At 45.6% G+C, this 25,859-nt stretch overlaps 1 protein-coding gene across 1 annotated transcript in view; it reads right to left on the bottom strand.

The window, feature by feature from the left end:
* KANK1 (KN motif and ankyrin repeat domains 1) overlaps nucleotides 1–23,894 on the bottom strand; it is a 129,987-nt gene extending 106,093 nt beyond the window's left edge. Inside the window, exon 1 of the mRNA XM_056324760.1 lies at nucleotides 23,783–23,894. The gene's annotated coding sequence lies outside the window, so the exon portion shown is untranslated. The remainder of the gene's footprint in view (nucleotides 1–23,782) is intronic.
* Nucleotides 23,895–25,859: the final 1,965 nt, after the last annotated feature.

The raw sequence follows: 25,859 nt of genomic DNA on the forward strand, positions 1-25,859 counted from the left end.
AGAAGCAGTCCATCCACAGGGACTGGCTGGGATGAAAACACCACTGGAAGGCCGAACAGGGCAGGGAAGTGAAGAGATCATGCTTGCTCCTAGCTGCACTAGCAACCACAGCTCGCATCACAGCCGCTTATGCTTATGGCAATATCCCCTCGACATCAAGCAGAGTGCCCTCTGTATGTAGTCTTCCCCTCAAGGAAAGCAGCATTCACCTTTGGAGTTTTGGGTGGCAGAACCAGAAGGCAATAGAATACCATAAGCCAATATTCACAGCCTAACAAAACACACAACGCTTAAAACTTCTAAGGCTAGCAGACAACAAAAATGCAATTCTTTAATAGGGAGAAAATGCAGTTCACAAAGACAGAAGAATTATGTACATGTGTCCAACTACAGCCTTGTCCTATGACATGAAGTTCTCCTATTCCTGGAACTCAAGACCTAGCCACACTTCTGACCAAGTGAGATGCAGCAACATTGATAGTTGCTGTGACCCCAGTTGCCCCTCAACTTAGTCTGATGCCAACAGCCACATGTTGCTGTTTTGGGCAACTAACTTGGCTGTCCGCTTTCCACAATGAAACTCTTCCAGTGTTCTTGATTCAGCCCATTTCACTCCTGGTGCTTGCCACCAATAGATGTGGAATACATATTTATTTCAGCTAATTTCCAATGCATACAACTGGAACACTGTTCCAGGGGAGACACGTGAATAAATCTAATAATAATAACATAAGAACGATTATAATGATTTTGTACTTCAAGCAGCCCAGCCCCCTCCACCTCTCCCCTTTCATTATATACTTTCAAAACCTTTGAAGATCATGGTAACGCATATAGTGAAGGACCTCTCAATACATGTACGTCAGATATTGCAGTTTCCAAAAATCTGTGTTTCCCATTTATGCAGGACTACCATATATGTCAGGGAACAGGAGCTGCCACGAAGACCACATGTGAAAACTTAAGAACATTTTTTTTCTACATGTATCTGATGTCTCAAGGTACAAAAACTGGTCAGTGTTAATAGGATAATTAAGCAGAACTTGTTGGACATTTGTTAGCTTTAAACCTACTTTTGCAAGTAGTAGTTTATTCAGAGGTTAAAGCCTGCACACTTTCTTACACACTTCTGAAAACTGTAGGCAGCTTTATTTTGAAGTTTCTCTCCCTCTTCTATATAACCTAAAATTCAATTAAAAGATGACAGAGCAACCCTCTTAAGTCTTACCCAAAGTATCTATTCAAAATGTCTGAGCTATGTGACGAAAATGCTTTAAGTGAAACAAAAGTTATTTGTGGTGAAAAAAAGAGAAAAACTGATGTGCATTTCTGTACAGAAACTGCTATAGACCAAAGATCTGAGTTTGTATCAAATCCTGGTTGGAATAATAGAATTGCCACTATTTAAGAGCAGGAATTTCTCAAATCTTTTTCAGCATTTGCTTTTCCAGTAAACACAACTGAAAAGTCAACACTATAGTTTTAAGATTCTGATTTAGAAGTGGTTTGATTAACAACCTCCCCCAAGTCTTCCCCATTTTCCTGGGAAAGAGTTGTTAGAGCACAGGGCTAATTAGGGCTTGTCAGTTAGGCTCCTTCTCCTGCTTTTTTCAGAAAACCTAGACAAATAATTTATCCGTGGATAGACCTGGGGGCCTTTCACAAATATTTTGTATTCCACTGCAAGCTTAGGCACATTACACAAACATCTGGAGTACCCACTAGAAATGTGAACACCTCCCCTCTGCCCTGCAGGGGGTGTCTTCATGACACTTTCATCAACATTGATGGAAAGAAAAAAATATTATCGAGGGCTTCCATCCAAAGAAAAGTTATAATCTATAGCTTGTCTATACGTACACCAGGGTTTGGGGGGGGAAAAGGGAGGAGGGGGATTCAGGTGCATAAAGAAGTTTTCCAATCATCCTTATCAGCGCTTAACTTCTGAGAGAAAGAAAGTCCCTTGTATCATTAATGATAAGAGACTGTTTCCAGAAGAGTTGGTGACTAGACAGCTCTGGGGGGAAACAGCAGTGAGAATCGGGTACAGTCATCTTTTCCCTGGAGGTGCAGCCCAGCTTAGAAGTGCTCTGAGCATCCAGAGCTTAAAAGACAGTGCCAAGTCATCCTGGTGTACTCTGACACCCGTGCAGACTGAGAGCCTAGAGAAAACCACAGACACTACAAAACATGGGCACCTACAAAAGCTCCCAGCTGTGTTGACCATGCCAGGGCCCATAACTAATAAACCAGTTGCTCACAGTGAGCAGATACTTTGATACATTTCACAGCATGGCTGGATTGGAGCCAAGGAGCTACTTGCTGCGTGACCCAAGCTACAAGCAGGGAAAGGCTCACAGTTCTCCAGGACACTTTCCCCAAACTCCTAAAACGGCATCATCTGCAGCTTCAGCTTAGACTGCAAAGGTGCACGCAGAATTGCAGCTATCACGCCTAACCACTGAGCAATTTTTAATGTATTTATTTTTTGAACCTGTAGAGAAGCTGTACCTTACTGTACATTTCAGCAACTGCCTAACAGATGCATCGTAGTTACTTCAAAACATTCCCTTCAGAAAGGCAAGAAAAAGTCTTCCTCTTTGCTGCTGCGCTGCAGGAGAGCACTGAAAGCTTCTGGTGAGACAAAAGCAATAGCAGACGACCAGTGTGATAAACCATGTGATTGTCACTCAGGAATAAAAAGTAAATGATAGTTTAAAAATACACAAAATCCATGCATATGTTAAACACGAAAGAAATTGTCCTCAAGGGCTAGATGCTCTGAGATCACATTTCAAAGCAATGTGGTATCGTTCTGTTAATCTTTTTGGAAAACCAACATGGATATTCTGCTTCAGTGTGATTAACAGAGGAATTCCAGCCTCTCATTGTGACCTTTCACAGAAACCTCAGGGGTCAAAAGTGGCAGCTTGTATGTGTCCTGCTACAATGCTAATGTACCCGTACTATCAACAAAAGCCTGCTGTAATAATACAGCCAACAAGTTTTGGGGGAGGGCAAGGGAGATCTACATATACACACTCTAAGATTGTCACAAAACAGCTTCTACAAACCATAAGTGAAAAGTTGTTCTTCTGAAGGGATTTGCAGACTTTTCATTTTTGCTATGCAGCTGGAAAAAAGTTTACAGATTTACTTCCATGTTTTATTCTCAACAAACACCCATACCCTATCAAAACAGTAACAAATACAAGACTGCTGCAATGGTCAATGAATAAAACGAAGCCAAGGGAAAGGCTCCTTCCCACGGTGAAGTGCCAGGCAGAGAGGGAGGGTCTGGAGGAAAGGTGTCAAGTTTTTCCCCTCGTTTCAGCCACACCACAGTAAATCCTCGGTGAAACCCGATGAGCACAAGCAAACCTGCAGCCTGCCGTGACAGTGCTGCCTGCTTCTTGCCCTTCACACCCAAGTGGCCGTGCCCTCCTCCCCCAGCACCTCTCAGCAGTGACCCGACAGGGACGGCTCCAGGCGAGGGGAGGAACGGCGACAGGCAAGGAGGCAACGGCAACTGCCCCGCTCTGCAAAGCCCCTGGGCTCCATCAGAACAGCCGGTGAAAATTTAAACTGAACCCCACTCTGCATGCTCGGCATGAACAGTCTCAGGGTGGCCAGCATCAAGCCGTGAAAAGAGATCATCAGATGAGGTTTTTCCCTCCTCATTCTTACCCTTTGCAATGTGAGAAGAGTGAAAGAGGACACCAGCTCGGGAGAAGGTTGCTAATTAATTCCTCCTCATCCAGGCACTATGGAGCTTCTAGCTGCAAAGTACCTGCTTATCTAGAAGCAGGCACTTGATAGCATTTTAAAAGGCTCGATTCGTTCTGAAAAATGCCATCAAGAAGAGACACAATCATCTCACAAGATCAGTTCCTAACATTTTCTCTATAAGCAGGGAGAAAAGATGAAAGAAAAGCGGCATCATTCTTGCCTATGTTATTTAAAGCCTGGCTAATCTTCAGAGCACCAACTTACATTGCACAGCAATTTTGATGAGAGGTCAGCATGCCACAGCCATAGATGCTTTCAAAAGGATGACTTCATGTGAGGAAGAGTCCTCACATCACATCTTAGGTGAACAAGTTTCCCTGAAATAAACTATCTCTGAACGTTGCAATAGGGTAGAAGCATCTTGCTGCAAGGGTAAAACCAGAATGCAGACTGCAGGTGACATGCCAGTTTAAGACACAGGCAGCTAAAGCACTTGTAAAGCTAAGGAAGCAGGATACTTAGGTGCTCAGTTAACCTGTGTCAAAGGCTATAAAAAACTCTTTGGAAACAGCACTGAGACAAGAGATGAGTCAGACAAAGGAGTAATGGAAAAAACCAACAGACCCCACAAAGAGAGATTTCATCACACTTTAACACTGAAGATCAAGGCTTCAGCGATGAGCCACAGTTTGTTTGCCTAGCAAGGTTGCTGTTAGTACTATCAAAATACTAACAAGAGCAGTCCTGACAGCAAGAATTAAACTCTTGGCTGTCAGTAGGCAGATACAACCGTAACTCAAGTCTCTCATCTGAAACACCTGCAGCTCAAGCACAGCCTTTTGGAGTGCCACAGGGACATCACAGTCATTAAAACTTCCAAGAACAAATCCACCTGCAAGCAGAAAGACTCAATAATCCAAACACTTTCATCCTTCTCATTATTTATGACTGATGTCCCTCACTTTAGACAGAACACAGAGTAAAGAGTTATTTAAATCAGTATTTTGGGTTTGGTTTTTTTTTTTTGGCAAGGCAGCACAAGCCATAAACTTCTGCAACATCCAAAGTAGCTCTAATCCCACCACCTTTTTCCAATTATGTTTAAATGCTCCCAGCACCGTTTCTCTTCACTATCTGCTTCTACCCAGGACAAAGTGGGAGCACCAAAACACCTCTTCACACTGCATGGGTACAAGCAGGCAACAGGCTAAGTGGACAAACAGAAATGGAAAGGAATTTTTTTTTATTTTTTTTTTTTACTGTTACCACTTCCTGGGCACACAGAGTGCATGTTGAATGCACAGCAGATGTGCAGCCTAGCCACCTGTGTTTCTCACATCAATTTTTCATCCCTTTGTCCCCATCCTGAAACTGCTTTTCTTTCTACTCACTCAGCAATCTCAGTCGCATATTTTCCCTTGAAAGAGGGATTATAGTTTCTGGCCTTACCACAGCACACAAACTTCACTGAAATCTGAGAAGCAAGAATGTTTTACTTCGTTTGAATCTGAAGACACCTGCAGTTCAATCTCAGGTGTGCAATTCAGAGCCAACAGCAAAAGAATGGAAATGTCAAGGACCAGATACTTTTTTAAACATACCAGATGTTGCTCTGGGCAAACAATGGGATTATTGTTTGTTTCAGGGTTGTTTTTTGTTGGGTTTTTTTTGTTTGGTTTGGGGGTTTTGTTGTTGTTTGGTGTTTTGTTGGTTTTGGTTTTTTTTTTAAGCAGAAATTCTCCACTGTAGGATACACCATTGTAGGATAATCAGTTCCCATGTACAAGCTTCTCCCTAATGAGCTGACTGGCTTTAAGCCCTTCTTTGGACAGGTAACCTGGAAAAGGTCAGCCAGAGGACCCTGAAGATGCAGACAGACTGGATCAGGAATGCTGGCGGCCAGAACCCAGGCTGGGTATCAGGAATTATGCAGCTATCCTCTGGGTGATTACTGCGCGCTTCACACCAATGTTACCAGATCTGAAGAACAGTACAGAGAACAAAACACAGAGCAATACATTTCCTACTAAACCTTGTTGCTCCTTCTCAAAAGCAATGAAATCCCCTTGAGTGTAGAAGTGAGGGCAAGTCCTTCCCTGCTTGCGATAAACTCATTCGTGCCCCTTCACTCCCTTTCACACCATGTACATCTCTATATGGCTTCCCAAGGATGACACTGTTACTGATTAACAGCTCACTTCAAGTCTTTTCTGTATGCCTCAATCAACTCTGCTCCTATCAGTCAGGCATCCTGACACCATTCCTTTCTTATAACCTTGCCCTCAGGCGTACCAGACAAATAGTAACTCAATAGCCCAGAGTTCAGCTTTAACCAGCAATCTTATTCCCCCCTCTCAAGAGCATAAGCCCCACCTGCTTGCAACTATGCAGTCCTAAAGCACAAGCCTTTCACATCCCAAAAGGCCCTGCAGGCAGCAGGGCAGGGCTCTGGTCTTGCTGCCATCCCAGATTTCCATGCATGAAGAGACTAAGAAGTCCATGCGAGTCAAGAAGAGGTGTCCTGTCAAGGAGTGATTAGCCACTCCAGTACCTGCAGATACAGGCAGATGGCTGGACCACCATGCAGTATGTCACCTATTTGCTTCTGGAAAGCCCAGGAACAGTGTATGTGTGTACAGGGAGGGGAGTTACTTCAGGATGACTGACAAACATGGAGCTTCAAATCAAGAGACCAGTGGAAAAACAAGGTACTTCAGTTTTGAATGTATTTCACCCAGATAAAATGTACTTTTTAAAGAAAAAAGTCCCCCTTTTCCTACATACTGAAGGCAAGGTGTCAGTCTTTCATAAATACCAGGCCTGCTATCTTGAATAGTCATCTAGAGCTATGTCCTGGCATGGACAAAAGGCACCATCCTCCAGCAAGCTGTGCTGTTAACAGCTGCTGAAAGGTGATCTTATCCCACCAGTACCACACCACCTTCCACCCCACCCCCCCAGCCACCTTCTCCCCAGGCACCCACACGACCTCGTTCAGCTTCATTTGCTCCCAGCACACAGCCTCTAACCGAAGACCACCTCCACCTGTGCCTGCAGCTCAGGCTTCTACCAGCACTGCCTGCACGTAACAGCACACACACACCTGCCCCTACAGCAACACCCTACCTGCCTCCCAGGGAAAGAGGGAATACCCAGCACAGGACCTCACCCCCTCTCTCACTTTTCTTCCACACTGCGGTATTTTAATAAAACATTTTACAAATGCATGCACACACACACAAGCTGTGCAAACTGCAAAGTCCTGCCCAGGCATCTTAACCTACCACGTATTTGCATTGCACAATGAGCGCTCCCAAACCCAGCCGTTGGCACATGTGCAGGGGTGAAGTCACATCTTCACAGCCTCACAAAGCCTCCAAAGGCGGAGGCAGTGCCAAGTGACATGTAACTGTCTTTCAGAAATGGGGCAGAAGATGAGGCACAGAGACAAGTCACTGCCAACACTGGAAACTTGTTTGCTGGTTTAAGAGTTGTATCCAGAAATAAGCTAGAAGACCTTCTGACCATCTGCATGCAACTACCGGCACACCTGGTCTTACTTCCAAATGCGATCTCTAAATCTATGCAGGCTGCTCGATGAAATTAGTTGTACTACGATGCCCAGTATTATCTGGATGACAGCCAGAAATCACTCCTGTGCCAGGAGCACTAGTAGTCCCTATAAATATCAGGCAATATTTACATCTATGTCAGACCTGCGGTTTGGCAAAAAAATTAAAAAATTTAGTTCACCAAAAAGCACTTTGATACTCCGACAAATAATTTCCTGATTCAAGTAGGAACAACACAAAGGACTTTGTACACCAGCTGTCACCTTTGTGTTGTGAGCTGGCATTAAATCCCACACAGACAGGAAAGATTTAGGTGGTGGGAGGGGAGCAAATGGTCTATTTGCATTCACAGCATGTGAGAAGTTCCCTCTGGAGAAGCGATTCCTTCTCTGTGCTGCCTATCTGATCCAAGCTGACAGAACAGGGATCCACCAAAACTCATGTACAGGATAGCAGCTGCAGAACACTGCGATAGCACTGAAGTACAGCAAAACACCTGTTGGATGTACTACAGCTGGAGGGCTGAAAGGAGATTTTTTTTTCTTTGCTTTGCTCTCTAAAGGATGCTTAGACACTGACAGATCTCCAGATGCAATGACCCCTTTGCAACCTTTGGGCCCGAGCTGAGCGAGAGAAACAAGAAGTGAGCTTAAGAAAGATCTGAGACAGCAGCTGGGAAAAGTGAAGGCAGAGCTGAGGTTTAATCGCTGTCTCCTTTTGTCCTGTTTAAAATGAAGCATTCATACACTCACTTGCAACCCAAAAAAGCCCCACAAAAACCTGATGCTAGCAGACTGTTTTCAACATCCTCCCTCAGATATTCTCTCAGTACAGATACATTCGTATTTTCCTGTGTTTCTACTAGCAAATGTAGCGCTTGGCAATTAAAAAGAAATGCAGCTTGGGCAGAAGTGATTAGAATCGTACTTGCTACATAGTTCTGGTATGACTAACTCCTAATTAAAAAAAATTATTAATGCAAGGTGTCGAAAGAAACAGTCCACAGAACTAACTAGTTTCCTCTAGCCCCCATCCTCATTTTAACTGATGTATTTTATTACCAGGCTTTGAGAAATCTCATTGAATGTACAGGCCATAATAGACAAGCCAAAAGGAAGTGACTGACTAACCCCTGAGATGCTCTTTATGTTTATTAACCTCTTACTATAACTAGCATAAAAATGAACTCCTCAAACGTCTTGTGATGGATTTCTATTATTTCCCATTAAAACAAGTTTTGGTGGCCAGGCAACTCTCAGATGTGCTGTGCTGCTTGACCTGCCACCTGCCTAGTTCCAACTGGATCAGCGTCTTCAAACATCAAACGCAGCAGCACAAAGGGATCAACTTGATAAAACTCATGCCTGGCACTTTGAACTGCCTAACACCAGATCCAGAGCTGACATCACTCCAAGTTTCTCATGGGGCTCTGTTGTTATGCAAATGATGTACAACCCCCAGACACAAAAAAGTCATTAAACTGGGATTAGGAGTTATAATTAACAGGCAACTTGAAGGAAAAATCAGGGTTAAAAGGAACACCAAAGAAAGATGTACAAAGAAGAAAGTAGGAAACTGCTGTCTACAATTACACTTGAGCAAATGCAAAGAAGCACGGGTAGGAGGACAGCATGGCTCTGCAGCAGGCAGCCTCTGCCGCAGGCTCAGCCTTTCCTTCCCAGTGCAAGGTGTGCACCCACGTCACCCTTCTCCCCCCATAAGCCTGACTTTCCCATCCAGCTCTGTCCATGGGCTGAGAGCACCAGCAGCATTTTGACTCTGCAGCCTTCTGCCCAGCTTGCCAGTCACACGGGTTGGCAGACAAGGCTAATGACAGCAAAAAGCCAGCTCTGTGTTCAACCTGGAGCCAAGGCCAGCCCACGTCCAGTCAAGCTCCTAGCAGGTCCCCAGCTGCTGATCAAACAGGAATTGAGCAAACTGGGCAAGAGCAAAGGAAACACTCACATGGTATTAGGTCAGGAGTTAAAATATCTCAGTGAACTGCAACTTCCATCACAAACGGGACTGATGAATGCCAGAGCCACGAAGAAGAGAAACTCAGCTACAAAAAAACCATCCAGCCTCTGCTGCAATTTCTGACACTCCAGATATCCAGCAAGACAAAAGTAAGAAGGGTCTCCTCCCTTCAGACAGAAATTAAAACACGACTTGAAATGAAGTTTTCCAGAAACAATCAAGGAAATGGATGGAGCTAGTGGAAGTTCCTAGATCACAGAAAAGCTCAGCATCTCAGTCTAGCAAGACTAAAATTATTACTTTTTCATGACAAGAAAGATAATAGGAGCTTCTTTGCCTGTAATTCCATCATCAGCTTCAGCATCAGCACTGACCATCATTCACCTCACCCAACTTCGCTCCCAATTGGGCTGTCCAAGATGAATTACAAGCCAGTCATGGAGCACAATAGCTTTTTCCACAGTAATGAAACATAATTCATACAGGAATGTACAACACTGTTTGTGGCTATTCTTCACCCAGAATGTAAGCAGCCTTGTAACAACCATCTCTCAGTTAACAGGTTAACAGCAAAAGGAAATCAAAAGGTCAGTCCAGAAAAAAACATGCATAAATCAGGCTAGAAGAGTGTTCACAGCTAAGAAAACACCAGATTCCTGCAGTAAGAGCTTAAGAGAGCAGCTGGCAGAGAAAGCACATGCTTTGTGACACAGGCTCAGTTGGTCACAGCCCATGGACAGAGGAGAGGGCAGTGAAGGGGCTAGTCCACATCCCACACTACCCACCCGGCTGCAAAAAAAAAAAAGGCTAGAGAGTACTCACAAAAGCACCTGTGGCACCTCAAAGCATTTGTGTGTTATGTAACCCCTGGCCACTACATGGTTTATTCCAGGTTGGATTCTGCTCTGTTTCTGAGAAGATGGCAAAAACACAAGTTCTCAGACATGCATGGACAAGACAAGGTTCAGGGCAACGTTCCATGCCAGGAAAAGTTTCCGCTCTGCAAACTGCCATTAAATAGTATGTGTATCTTTTATTAGATACACATAAATTTTCTTTGCAGTGCTGAAGCTTGAACTTGGCACCAAGAATAGCCCAGTATTCCTTCTTTTTCCATTTCCAAAGCAGAACATCTTGCAAGACTGCAGCAGTCTGGAAAGTCATGGTAGTTGCCCACTGCTGCTGCATTACAGTGAGAGGCAGCTATGTCTTCCCCCCTGCCCTGCTCTGCAATAAGGGGAAAAGGAAAAAAGGAATTGCACGGCTGGCCCATCACTAGTGCTCCTGTAGCAGCCCCTTGAGATAAAGTTCAAAACTAGAAGAAATGTGATGACAGGCTGAAAATGTGAAGGCAAGGACAGTTTCTCAAGAAAAGTTTTTACTTGCCAGATTAGACAGAGGAGCCTGAATTCTGCCAGGCACAGCTCTTTCACTCCCCCCCCCCCCCGCCCCTTTTTTTTTTTTTCCATTTTCTTCTTGTTATTCCTCCTTTTCTGTATTATCTTAGAGACTTTGGATAAACAGAGTGAGCATTCAGGGGCAGGGTGAAAGAGGAGGAGCAGGCATGACTTGACGGGCAGCGAACAAAGCATGTGCTACATTGAAAAGTTACAGGAAATAAAAGGAGTCCAGAGAGCCGAGACTGAGAAATAACAAAAGCATGAGAACAGCCAAGATGAGAGATGCTTCACAGACACGTCTGGGCAAATGTTCAAGGCCACAAGGTGAAATAACCAGAAGCCAGGAGTTACCTTTGTACTGCAATAAGAACTACCCTGAACATCCCCTGGGTGGGACCCACAGGCAACACACACAACTTCCACCCCAGCAACTGGTGGGAAGCTGGGAGAAACCACTTGTGTTAGACATCCAGGCCTCCCCTAATCCTTCTTAATCAATAGGCAGCTGGTAATCAACCTGGCTTAAGTGGTCAAGATGAGGCAATGGGCACAGATGGGACAATGAACTCACAAGCTTAAAGTCAGGAGGGTGGTCTGCTGGCCTGGACCAGTTAGAGCAATGCATAAACCAGAAATGTGTTTAACCTCCAGTATCAAAACCAGTATTTCCAGGAGGGGTATTTAAGAAGCCTCTTATCCCTGCAGTGCAGTCAGAAGCTTACTGACAACTCTCCAGAACTATTGTCCTAATTCTCCAGAACCACCAGGAAATTTATTTCAATTTTTCTCAGGACATTGTGCTGAAACCTGCATCTCCACGAGCTGTTTGGCTATCCTGCTGTGGGCAGATGACTTCCGTGTGTGTGGTGGGGAAGTACCATTTCAGCTATCTGACTTTGATTTACCTCTGCATGCAAGTCAAAATCGTCTCAGCTAAGGCCAATCTCTTTCTAGCAAAAGCTAGGAAAATATACTGCATTAAATCCTCACCTGCAAGCCACCATTGCTTTAATTAGATTCAGTCAAATCCAGGTCTTTGCAGTCTAGACATGGTTTAGCAAGTGCTTTTATGTGAGTAATTCATTGTGGGAAAACAGAATTCTTAAAGGAATTAGAAAGATAACCCATCACAGTGATTTTTTATCTGGAGCTTGCCTCAGTTTTGGCAAAGAAAACCTTGTTGGATTTTGACAGGGCAAAGACAGCCTAAAGGAAGTATTCAAGCATCGGTCCAAGTAAAGATTTTACTTGGGGAAGGAAGGAAAAGAAAAAGTTCCTCTTTAACTTGGAAGAGTGTTAGAGGCTCAGTCAGCCACAAAAGGCTTTCTGTTCAGAGCAAGAGCATTAACATTACAATTTTGCAACACAGCGCAGAAACATGAATCTTGAGGCAATACAGAATACAGTGTTCCATCCTTACTTTGGCCCCTTCTGTAGCCTCTCTGCTACTCTGGATTTTAAGCAGAGGCTCAAAGATTTATACAAAGAAGAGAATCAGCATATAGAGAGTACCTACTGCTTCTGATCTGCAGTACAGATACACTGGGCACATTTTCAAGGACTTCCCATGCTCACACACCTCTTTACAGAAACTTAAGGCAAACTTAAGGCAGGAATATCAGAGCAGGTTCGTGGCTTGACAACTTCTGCGTTGAAATCGAAGCGATGAGATGCTCCAGCTCTGCCAAAGTCAATTTGACTAACCTTTAACATATATCCAAAATTGCTATGGATGATAGAAAGTTCTAAGTGCCAGCACTGTTTTGCTTCTAGCTGTGCCTAAATTATTATTCTATTGCTATTTTTCATTTTCTCAAAGAATCTCTGTGTCATGGTTTAACCCCAGCCAGCAATCAAGTACCACACAGCCTTGTTCACATCCCACCCACGCCTCCCTGCCACAGGATGGGGAGGAGAATCGGAGGAAAAGAGAAAACTCAAGGGTTGAGATATGAACAATAATTGAAATAAAATAAATAATAATAAAAATTAAAAGGAGAGAGAATGTGAGAGGAATAAAATCCAAAGGGAAGGGAAGAAAAAAACCTCAGCTCATGCACAATACAGCTGCTTCCCACCTGATGCCCAGCCAGTTCCTGAGCAGCGACTGACCCCTGCAGACAACTCCCCCCAGTTTATATACTGAGCATGATGTTCTATGGTATGAATTATCTCTTTGGCCAGTTTGGGTCAGTAGCCCTTACTGTGTCACCTCCCAATTTCTTGTGCCCCTCCAGCCTTCTCACTGGCAGGGCCTGAGAAACTGAAAAGTCTTTGATTTAGAGTAAGCACTACTTAGCAACAACTAAAGCATCAGTGTGTTATCAACACTGTTCTCATACTAAATCCAAAACACAGCACTGTACCAGCTACTGAGAAGAAAATTAACACCATCCCGGCTGAAACCAGGCCACCGGCAGAGCATTAGTAAGACATGAGCACTATCATCCCAGCGTTTTTGAAGACTGGATGTGCATGGGAAAAGGCCTTACATATCCAGCTAATTCTTCTACAGGGCAACACCAGTGTCACAGGCCTGCCAGTCCTCCTCCTTGTAATGAGATACAGCCATTCTTGTACCAGTGCTGAAGGTAACTGGACGATGCAATAATACAGTATTAACCAGTTCACTTAGCAGTTGTACTTGAACACATCAGTAAGCATGAAGCAACCCATAAATAGTCTCATTTTTACTCAAATTGTTAAAGAGATCTGACTGGCTACAACTTGCTAGGGAGACAACCCTGGCTCACTTTTGTGATGCAAATTAGAATGTTACTTGGAGGAAAAGGAGGAAAAAAGGTCTTTTAACTGAAATTACAACAAAATCTTCCTCCTGCACAATAATCAGAGACAGCAACACCCCCTGAATCTCCTCCAGTACTCTGCTGCTCTCCTTCAGACCGTGCATAGCCAAACCCCTGGCTCCTTGATTGCATTGTCCTCATTGCTGCATGCCTCTTGCCCCACTCACCTGCAGTCAACAAAAAGACCTGGAAGCACCCAGAACCGGCACCAGATGTGTTAAGCTGTGCTTGAAACTGGGGGATGTAAATCACTGCCCTTCCACAAAGCTGAGCTACAAGGAAACTCCTTTACCAAGCAGTTACAGCTTCCAAAGCAAAACACCATCCCAAATGAAATTCGGCTCAGGAATGTGAGCTATGTGGGCAGGGGGGCTCTGATGGGTATTGAGGGAGGATAGGAGCCGGCAGGCTGCTTTCACAACTGACAGTGGTTTCCTAGCCGAAGCAGAGGACCCAGCCTAGCCACCCTCCCTCGCCCCACACCCCTGCACGCACAGGCACGCCGGCACACGCAGAGCTCGGGAATGTGAGCAATGCGGACCAGGGCCAGTGGGGCTTCGCTGCCGGGGAGAGAGGGATGGGAGCCTGTATGAGGGAAACATGTCAAGACCATGAGGCAGCTGGGGTTGCAGGACTCTTTTGGGGTGGGGGAGAGGGGTGGGGGGCTGTCTGTGGAGGGGTTGCAAGGCTCCACTGCAGGCTGCAAACCAGCAAAGGATGCCTTCTTGTCCCACTCAAGCTGTACATGTGGAAACATAACTCTGCGCAGCTTTGCAATAAACCTGTTGTTAATTTCTACCAGCTGAAAGAAACTGCAGGTCCCCTGTTTTTTGGCTAGTTGCTGACATGAAAAACATACCAGCATTAAGAGTAATAAACACATGCACTTAACACTTCCTGAGCCAGAGATCTGACATTCAGCTGTACAAGCACAAACCTCTTCTCCCCCAGGCTAACAGAAGACGGTATTGCTGCAGATAAAAACAGACCTGAAACTCTCCCAAGTCCACTTCAGCCAAAACCAACAATTCCCTACAGCATGAAGAACATATTCAGTCACCTGCTATTTTAAGGTTCTTGAAGAACTCCATTTTATTTCTACCATGTTTTCTTGGTCCACAGCTCTCGCTCCAACCACACAGCCAGTGAACGAGCGCTGCCCAGCTGGCTGGCACGGAGGCTACCCAGAAGGGGCTCATGCCGGCAGCCAGCAGGCACCTCCCACCACCGGGTCTCCCCAGAGTGAGCACCGACTGCATCTCCTTAGCACGCCTACTGCACAACTCGTGACAATCATGATGTGTGCACGGACACAAAGAAGGGTTTGTTTTCCTTAAATTTCCCCAGCTGAGACGTTCCTGGCAGCCACTAGTATTTTCGTTGATGTGACTGATCTCCCATGTTGCTTAAAAACATGACAGCAGTCACAAGCAGCAGTAGCGATGGGGTGAGAAACTGCAAGAAAAACACAGAAGAGAGAAAGGCAGAGTGATAAATCGCAGATGGGATCAGGATCAAGACTAAGGTGACTCCCACTAAACATATAGGCACACATCTACATCAGAGCCCTCGTCTACTCAAAAAAAAACCACGAGTAAAACAGCCCACAACACTAAAAGAACAAAGAAGCATATATGAAGTTTGTCAGCCTGGTTAAGTGATGCTGACAAGATACAGAAACTGCAGCCAATCATGCCTATGTAATTTTCAGCACCTCCTGGTTTCAGAGAAATTCAGTCCCAGGGTCGTCTTGCTTTCTGTGACAGCTACTGACTTGCTGTGCACAGAAAAGAATCTAAGCAGACTGTTGGTAAAGTACACATGAAAAGAAAGTGATCAGGGACACCTGAATAAGACTAGTATTCATCCGAGGAAAGAAAATTCTTCAAGAGATTACCATAACAAGAAAAAAAAAAAGCAAGTTAAAAGGCAAGAACAAGTTCAACACCACATGTCAGGAAGGAATGGAACTTGAACTAAAAATCTCTTCCTGTGTTGCTTTTTCAAAGTCTTAAAATTAATCCGGGATAAAGACTTGCTTTAAAAGCAAAGTTGTTTACTGAAAAACGTGAAGTGTGGTTTTAAAAAAAATACCATGAAGCGGCTTAATTCATCCCACTCATGTAAATCCACACTGAACACCTGAAAAGAGCCCCATGACTTTTAATGCCTTTAAAAAAGAAACTGAAAAACTGACTCCCCTGCTCAAGAACCTTAACATTTTACAGTTTGTTTGTTGGGTTTGGGTGGGTTTTTTTTTTTTCTTTCTTTAATACTAAAACTGGCTTTTCAGCAAAACTGTTCAAGAGCTAGAACTGAGAAATTACAGTAAAAATTGAGACTTTCTGCTTTTAGGTTTGTGGAAAACTGGAGATTATGAATAATTTAGAGCAACTTTAAAACTTAGGTTTCTATTAACATCTTCACGGTGAAGTGGTTTCAAAACTGAGTGACAACTGCTTTTCACTCAGCAAGCCCACTTGTGGTTACCAGTTTCTAGAAGACAAGGTATTACTGCCAGATGGACAGAAAGCTGGAGAACACAGAGCAGATTTAAGAGAGCAAGAGAAGGGCTCTGAAAAGCACAGGAGCTATAGAAATCCTACTTTGATACAGTTGTAAAGTCCCACCTTGGTACAGCTGCATAATACTCCACAATATCCATATGCAGTTTTGACAACTGTTCTCCAGTTTGTTATAATTTCTCCAGCCATTCTGCATCCATCTTTTACTTCTGCTCTCCTGTGCACTTACAACTCACAGAACAAAATGCTAAGCCTAGCTGGCCAAATTACTTCTGCTTCCTGTCCCTGTTTGCCCCAGAAACCCAATTACAAAGTTAACTCATGCTAATGGAGCCTGAAGGGAGCCTGTGCACTCACACTCAGCTACATGACAGGTCACAATGAATGAACAGCCTGATTTTCACCCTGGTTTGGTATCTGAAATGCAAACAATGCACATCGAAGCTATCTGTTGTAGAATTGCGGATACATCTTGGTCTATCTGTGGGTAATTGGAGTGAAAAGTCAGATACTAACAGATGAGTCATTACCCACTAAAGCTCTCTGCTAAAAAAAACCAAAAAAACAACAAACACCACCGAACCAAACAAAACCACAAAACAAAAAAAAAAAACCAAAAAACCCCAACACTTCCCACAGTACGACTGACCCCAGCACCAGTTTCTACTCTGAAGAAAGATTCAGCTAAACTAAACATCTTCCCTCAGCTGATATTTTGCTGTGCCTGTTGAGGTACATCCTTAGAAAAAATGCAAGGCTCTGCTCTAGTGCAGCCCTCCAAAAGGTGGACTGCAATGAGAAGGGGATTATGTCTTAAGTTACCCACCTACTAACATTGCAAGGATACTGAAGGGAAGGAGTTGAAACAGTATAACCTGTCTACTAGGAGCTGGGTCAATAACAAAGCATTGGCGAGAAAAAAACCGAAAAGCTTAAACTGCCTTTGTCAAGCTGCAAAACAGAAGACCTATCCACTCTTTCGTTCCAATTTCTCTTCTGTCTGAAGTTTGGAAATCAGAGACACTCTACAATATTGTTTCATTTAATAAATACACATGGGTTGTGTCCCCATACTTTTGCTTCATAATCAACATGTTTGCTGTACTTTGTTGCTTTCTATACTCCAATTTGAAAAACACTCAAAAGCCAAAAATAAAGAGAAAGGCTCTCTTGTCTGAATCCAAACCTCCCCCACCTCCCCAGTCACTGCACTTCTTGGCAAATTCTCTCTGGAGAAATACTGAAGAGACACATAAACCACTCTTGTATCTTTCTTTCTCTGTCCAAACCAGGTTAGTTTGGAGTAACTCTCAGAGATCCTCTGCATCACCATATGCTGAGAGAGAGATGAAAAGAGCAACATTTGCAGAGTTCACAATTGTCAGGGGTCCCCGGGGGCTGGGGGGTGGTGGCTTTGACACAGCTGTTCCAAAGCAGCTCTGGAATGAGCACCATCCTTTTCTCATTTAAAAGCTCATGAAGTGAATGAAAACACTGTGACAGAAGCCCCACCATGCACAGCCATGTTTATGCACCTAAACAAACTCATTCAACCTCTGACACTGTCTCACTCCAGGGGAGACTCCCAGCCCTTAAACCGGGAAAACAGTCGCAGTTTAAAAAAAGAAGGGGGAAGAGTCAGAGTAACTCAGGGAAAAATCATTGTTTCGAACTAAACTCTTCCACCTGAGCAAGATGAGCAAGTTGCAGACCAGCTCCTGGTCCTACCCACCGTGCAAGATGCTTCTGATCATCATCTGCCAAGATGGTCCTAATGGACTAAATTTTAGAACAAGTTAAACTGGTTTCCAACAGTTCACAGGGTCGAAGGGCAGTCATAGCACCATTATTTCATGTGTATAATTTCCAACACAACCCTATACTGATGCTGAGAGGCTCTCCTGCTACAATGGCACAGCACATGGGATGCTGTGCACACACAGAATAGCCTGGGGGGAGTATTTTAGCAAGTTTGTTTCCAGCCAGATCAGTACTCCGATCTGTTTCGTCCCACAGCCACATAAATATTAGCACTATCACAAAGATGCTGGCAGCAAAAGTGCAAGAGGAGAGCCTGCTGCTTTCAGCCAGGCACAGATTTACTGCCTACCTGCAGCCCCTAAGGCCCCTGTGGCACAGGCAGCTGCAGTCAACAGGAAAGAGCCAGGAGGCACAGATATTCATGTGGGTGCCAAATAAAACTGAAACAGTTCTTACTTTCATGGTGCAAAATCATCTGGGTTGATCTGAGTAGCATCGTCCTCCTTAACAACAACACTGCAGAATTGGGAAGGGATCAGAAATATATAGAAATAATGAAAAAGGCTTTGAAAAAAAACCACTTCAGTATTTAACAAACCAGATAAACATTTGGAAGGGGCTGGGGAATTACACAAAAATAAGGAAAGGTGCACAAATGCTACATCAGTGTTTCTCCTTATCTCAGGAAAGAGGGACGATCAAACTATGTGATTGGGAGGCTGAAATGTGTGCACACACACACAAGACAGAAGCCATTACCACTGCACAGCCATGAAGGCTACCAGCTCAGTGGGACAAAGAAAAGGATCGGGCCGTGGTATGGGTAACAGCCCTACCTGGAGCTACACTTAGGAATGTCAATTAAAATCTGCAGGAAAAAAATATTAAGTCCAGGGACTTCGGTCTTAAAAGTCAGTGTACGCTAATTACAGACCCATACAAGACATGGGTAAGGGGCAGATTAGCCATCAGTCTTAGATGTATGGATACTGTACATTTCTCAAGGCCTCTGGTGCAAAATCTCTCAGTCTTACCAGGGCTGGCTCCTCATCCAATAACCAATATTTTAATTGTTTTTGCCTCCTTGGAAAACATAGCACCAACACAATGCACTCCTGCCAGGGTACTACTGCTTCACGTAACTGCACTGGTCACCCTTTGGGCAGAGAAGACTGTCGACCAGTAAGAAAACCCCAGGTCCTTGGCATGAGGCATTACTACGTTTGTGCAGTGAAGAACTCAACAGTAATGCAAGCACTTCAGCTCTGCAAAAGCAGCTGCAGTGAAAACCCTTTGTATTTCCTCAGCATCCCTCACCAACAGCTCAGGGCACCTACAGACAGGCAGGGCACCCTCTGCTTCAGAGCACTGACACATGATGAAGTAGGTTTAAGAGATCACCAAGCCAGAGCAGACCAGTGATCCACCCTAGCAAGTGTGGTGCAATGAACATTTGCCTAAGAGACGCAACAAGGTGTCCCCACTGCCATCCTGAACCATCGACCACCACCACCACAGACAGATGCCTATAGCTCATGGCACACACAGCTGCAGAGAAGATGGAGAAACAGCCCAGATTTTGCGTGTAAAAGACTCTTCCCTCCCTACCATTTCTTCCTCATGGGCTCTGCGTGCCATGCAACAACATGTCAGTGCTTCAGGATGGCACAGACACCTCCCTTCATGTGAGAAACAGTATACAGGCACCATCCCTGAGCCCAGAAACAGGCTGGGATACCTCTAACACCCAACACCCTCTCACCATCACCTCCATCATAACATTTTCTGGAGACACCTCATTTCAGGGAAGTGCAGTTACAACCTCCAACCCACTGGGGAAGGTAGCTGGGTCTGGTTTTGGCTCCTGTGTGCAACAGGGAGCTTGTACACTGAACAAGTATGTGAACTTGTAAAAAGGCCAGACTCTCTTTGACAGATTTGCTTACCCACAATTAAGTTCCAACTGTTCTTGTCAGACGCCTCCATCTTTAGTCTACTCACATGTCTGAAGAATTAAAGGGATATTCAAAACATGCATTTATGACTCATGTTTAATTGTCAGCTGTCCTTTCCCAGTACAGCTCTAATTAGAAATCAGAAACACATTTTTGAGCACAGAAAGACACAAAAAATTGGCATTAACTGCCAAGGGAAGCCTGTGGGAGCATTTTAAGTCTAACAGGATGCCTTCTTCTAGGTTGTGCTTTAGCCAAACTAGTCATTGGGCTTAATAGAGGGGTGAGAACCCAGGACCTGTGACAACCTGGAAGTCTGATCAGACACTCTTGCCAACCATCCTGAAAGTTAGAAGTCTTTTAATTACTAGCAAAGCTCAAAAGGCATTTTCAGTGTTCGCTACAGCACCTTAAGAGTAACTTCCTCTTTCCCTCATCACAGACAAGTACATCTTTAATGCTGAAGAAGTGACTATAGCCATATACATCTTTCTGCTATTTTGCACAGTTTTCCAGGGAACCTTTGGCAAAGTGAAAATATAAATATAGCCTAAACCAGTATTCAGATTTAACTACAAGTCTCGACATTGCTTTCATGATTGCAGGCACAGTTTTTTCCCAAAGCAAAACACACGGGTAGAATTCAGAGTTAGAGAATGAGCTAGATGTTAGAGTACAATTCACAGTACAACACTGCTAGAGGTAATTTGCATAAGATATATAAACTGCAAAAAATAATTATGCTGGTAGTTCATTCTTAATGTCTATTACTACTTCCCTTCAGGTTCCAGTCTTTTGACAGCTGGGAACAGCCATATAATTTGTATGGTATTTCCCCTTGTTATGCAGCGTCTACAATAGCAGCAAGAGATAACTGTGGAGTGTCAGAGTTGACAAGCCTTAATGTTTTCCCCAGCTTCTCCATGAGATGCCTAAATGCCTTTTTACAGCACTGCCAATTACTCAACCATGCAAACAGATACTATTAAGATACCTAAAATGAGTAATTTCCCACTAGAACCAAACATGTTATCAGTTGGACCATAAATCTGAATCTCTAGTCAAGACAAATTTATTTCAGTACTTATGTATAGCTTATACAAAAATATCTTGACTTTTACATGTTTTTATCTAGCATTAACAGAAAACGTTTCAAGTAAATCCTGTGGGAAAAAAAACTGCAGCTAGTTGCTCACAGATTGCTTGAAATACATTTACTGCATCTTTAAGGAGTTAGGTGGAATCAAAACTTTTCACAAGTTGTTCATTGCTACTTCACATTGCAGTTCCACATGACCTTCTCCTCATCATTATGACATGATAACCTAATTAGCTTAACACGTCATCTTGCCTCAGCCCACAAAAACATAGATCAAATTCATACTCACTCATGTATACATACACTAGCTTTCAAGCCACTCTGCAAGTTCTGTATTTCTTCCCTTTCTAAAGGGCACACACAAATTTGGATGGATTGGACAATCCGAGCAGTGACACCTGAAACTTCTCCTAGGCCCATTAGTCAATTCCATTAGCTAAATGGCTAGGGAAAAAAAAAACCAAAAACAACCCACCTCTTCTCCCTGACCTACCACTACAATAGATGCTGACACCACAAGAAAATCTGCAACTGTCCTCAATTAACAACTAATGCTTTAGTAACTAAAAGCACAATCAGCTGCCTGTTTCTGACAGCTCTTCACAGTGGCTCTGCATCATTTGCAAAAGAGACTCTTCATTTAAAGGTTTTCATTCCACTTTCAGCATCTATTATTTAGACATACAGGGCACTGCAGAAACTGAGACCGCAAGCTGTACTGGAGGCTTACAAGCCTGAGAAAATGGCCAGAGTAGGGGAAAGCAAACAGATACTAAGGGGGAGTAACTGAACAGACTCATCTCACACAGAAGTCATTTGTGGTATAAGAAATACCTCCATTGCCAGTTTTCCCAAGGAGACAGGATTTTCAGAGGCCCGCTAAACTGCCACCTAAAACCAATCCACATTCAGGTTCCAATTTAAGGACCCAGTTTTATTCTCAGTTTCTCCAGTGCAATTCCAAAGTAAAGCCTAAACCCAAAAGAAAGCAAGCGTGTACAAATTCAAAACCCACGATACTAGGGACTCCCATATAGGCTGGAGGGCTACAGAAGCTGTCACCAAATTACCAGTAATCTATTTAATAGCAGTATCATGTTTGCCACTAGAGAACTGTCCACCTCAGTTGATGAATTTCCATCTAGTTAGAGGTCTGGCAATAAAAAGGGAAAAAACCCTCACTGTGATGTCAGACAAACGAAACACAAAGAGTTCAGCATAACATCAAATCCCACCAAGCATATGGTCAGCAAAGTCGCAGATACTGAGGCGCACAAGAGAGCCTGTATCCACCTACACTTCTGCAGAAGCTGCTCTCTGGAGCTGCAGTTGTACTGCTGCTGGGGGCTGCTGCCCCCAGCATTGATAGACCCACACTTCCCCACACCCAGCACTGTCTGGGATGCTCATGCTATGTGGTCCCACACAAAAGCCCCCACACACCTCATACATCAAAGCTGCAACCACCCTTGCTCAGAATGGATGGAGGAAGCACCTGGGCTTCCCTGCCATAGGGCAATACCTTGTCTTCTGTTGAGGAGGCAGTTTTGGGGTAGCATTGCATTTTACCTAGTCACTAATACGAGGCAGGTGTTCCAGTCAGAAGAGAGACAAAACTTCAAAGATGCTCTCACGGTCCCACTGTGCCCTGCTGGCACCCGCTCCCTTTGGAAAACTGACTCCAGACCCAGAGACCCTCGCAGCACTCCCAAGGGCCTGAAACCCTATCTGATCAAAAACATCAGGACTTTCTTTGCACACCTTGGGCACTTATTAAATTAGTTTGACCTTTCTAAAGCTCATGTTAACCCGATCAGCCTCCTCTCACTTATTTTCCTTTATTCACAACATGCAGCCAAACAAACTTTAACCAGATCCAATCACCCTGCCAGAAGGGGTGAAATAAAAGGGTAAGACACATCCAATATTTTTAATTGGCAAATCACCTTTCTTGGCTAGCCAAGATGTAAGGTTGTCAGCTAAGCTACAGATCTGCCAGATGGGCTCTGCTATTATTTAAATGTTTGAGAACTTTAACAAAAAGCACGGTACCCTGACCTTAACATCAGTTGCAAGAAAGTTAAACTTAGCTTGGTCTTCGTGAAACCGAGGGTGAAAGAAGTCACCAGAAAGTCACTGTCATTACTGAGGCTTGTAATTATGCCTGAATCACATTTTTTAACCTCAGTTTTTACACATAACCGTGTATCAAGCCATAGGGCCTCACAGCATTCTTTGTTTCAGAAAGAGTAAGACAGTTTTCAAACACTTCAGGATGTCTTTAAGAGCTTTTTGAGATCCATGAAGACCAGCCAAAGTTAAAGCACATTCATAAGCTCAGCATCAAAGTCCAAGACCTCCTCCCCGCCCACCCACCCCCAAAAAAAGAGACAAAAAAAGAAAATTATTTACTGTCTAATTTTTAAAGTGCTAGCTCACAAGTCTCAGACTATACCCAAGACAGTCCATTTAAACAAAGCGCTGGTGAACACGAGTCCCGCTCCCCACACGCCGGTACCCGCTCTCCCGCCTCTCCCCCGCACTGATGCTCCCCCCCCGCCGCGCCGGGAGGCGGCAGCCAGCGCCGCGGCCGGGGGCGCTGCCGGAACGGGCGGGCGTACGGCCGCTGCCCCGCCGAGCCCACCGGCCAGGCGGGCGCGGTGCGGGGGCTGCGCTGGGACGCACCTCCGCCGCTCCGGAGCGCGGACAGGACGCGGCGATGCGCGGAACAGCCCGTCCGCGCCCCCCTGCGCGAAATCACGCGCCTTCACTCAGCCCGGGGCGCGGTACCGGTACACGCAGCTCCGCGCCGCACGCTCGCACACCGGCCCGCCGGCACCGCCGCCTTCCCTCCAGCGGCACCGCGCCCGCCCCACGCCGGACGGGCCCAGGGCTCCCGGGGCGGGCTGCTCCGCCCGGCGAGAGGGGCAGCGGCGGCGCCGCCCCCGCCCGCTCACCTCCGGGCTCCGCGCCCCGGCGGGAAGGGGGGGGTGGGGGGGCGCTGGGCGCGCTCGGCAGCCCCGCGACACTCCAGCCCGCTGGACAGCCCGCACCGCCGGCAGCCCGCAAACTCCTCTCGCAGCCGCTTTGTACCCACCGGCCGCCCGCACTGCGGCTGCGCGCTGCCCAAAATCAACACTGCGCGCTCCCAGCCCCGCGCCGGCACCCGCGGCCCCCCCGCTCCCCCACCCCGGCAGGGCCGTCCCTCCGCCCGCGGCCGCCCCTCCACACCCCCAGCAGCCCGCAAAGCCACCGCAGCCCCCAAAGAAACCCCTCTGCCCCAGACCGTGCGACTGAGCAGCCCCTCCCGCCCCCCGGCAGCGCGACCCCCAGCCACGCGGTCCCTCCGCACCTCAGCGCATCGTCCCCTGATGCAACAGCCGCCCCGGCGCGGGAGGAGGGGGCGGGTTTGGGCCAGTCGGGGAGCGCACGGCGTGGGGTGGGGGCGGCGGCGCGTCTGCCCCGCGCGGCTCCGCAGGTGCGCTGGAGTGCGGGGGCCGGCAGCGGCTGCGGAAAGTTTTCTCGCCTCCATGGAAGAGCCTGTCTCAGCGGGTCGCCGGGATGCGGGAGCTCCCTGCCAGGGAGAGCGGGACTACCATCGCGGCTGGCTGACAACACGGCATCCTTGGGAGCACCAGTCCGGGGCTAACCCCGGCGAAGCCTTCCCTGCGCTTGGGCCGCAGGGACTGATTCAAAGTCCGCAAAAGGAGTGTTGGCCTCGGCACGGTTTGGGTCAGATCCGAAAACGGGACAAGGCTGGCGCTGCCGAGTGCCAAGGGACTGGGATTCTGCAGTGGGGGCTGTCATGTGAAATGCCTTTTTCGGTGTCAGAGCCTTGGCAGAATGTGCCCATGCGCTGCCAGCTATTCTGCTGCACGGGGCTGGACGGGGTCCTCAGCCAAGGCTTTCAAAGGAGAGCAAAATGTACATCAGCTCCCCCTGCATTGCTTTGTGAACCTCATCTTAGAAGCAATGTTTTTAAATTTGTGCCTTGGTCTTTACTGGCCACAACAGGCAGTCGCTAAAGCCTTTTCAGCTGTGAAAAGTTACAGTAGTCCCTGTTGCGTGAGCCTTGAGTTTTTTGATTAAACAGTTTGAATATTCAGTATGGATTGCTGCATGATTCTTTCACTCCTCCCACTCTTATCTTGGGTGCTATCCTTATAGCCTAGGGGCTCCCATATCCCCAGGAGCAAATGCTTCAGAGGCTTTGTGGTGATGCCGGGAAGGGTTTCACAGCTCCAAGTAGGACAGTCCCACCCAAAGACAGATAGGGTAAGCAAGTGAGTCCACAGGCGAGGAGTAAGCAAGATGCAGGAGACTCAGCAAAGTCAGGAGTGTGACAAGGCTTGGTCTTCTTTTCCAGATCTGGATGTGGGACCCTGCAAGGGGTCAATTATTGTTATTGTCAGTTACTGCACAGCACGAAAGAATGCAACCGTGGCACATCTCTCCTTCCTTTTCCTGGTTTTCCCTGTAGCTTGCTGTCAAATGCTGGCACCTCCCGACCCTCCCTTCCCATTTCCTTCATTCTTTGTCATTCCTCTGCTTTTCTTCTGCCTTTCTCTGGTTAATTCTCCTGCATATTTCTGTACCTTTGTTTTTGCGGGCATGGTACCTGAAGCTCGTGAATTGACATTAGCAAAGGTTGTCTCAATGAGTATTGATTCCAAAACAGAGCAAGAAGGATATTAAGGAAATCTGAAAATCGCTCTGTTTTTCCCAGTGGACCATACTCAAGTAATGGTAGACAGCAAATTGTAGGGTTTTCTCATTCTATAGAAAGATAACAGGCTCATTGACATTTCGGTCTAAATAATTTCCAGTATTTCTTCTGAAATCTCTGAAGCCATTAAAACATTTTAGAGATCAAATCACATTAAGTATTTTTGCAAGTAAAGCCACTGTGACGTTGATATAAACCATCTCTCAAACCACTAAGTTTTTATTTTTTTAAAAAAAAAGCTTTTATACATTTTAATTCAAGAGCACATATTTTTAGAAATATTAGCAGTCCAAATACAGCAACCAGAC

This window comes from Falco biarmicus, chromosome Z (assembly GCF_023638135.1).
Source record: "Falco biarmicus isolate bFalBia1 chromosome Z, bFalBia1.pri, whole genome shotgun sequence".
Lineage (NCBI taxonomy): Eukaryota > Metazoa > Chordata > Aves > Falconiformes > Falconidae > Falco > Falco biarmicus.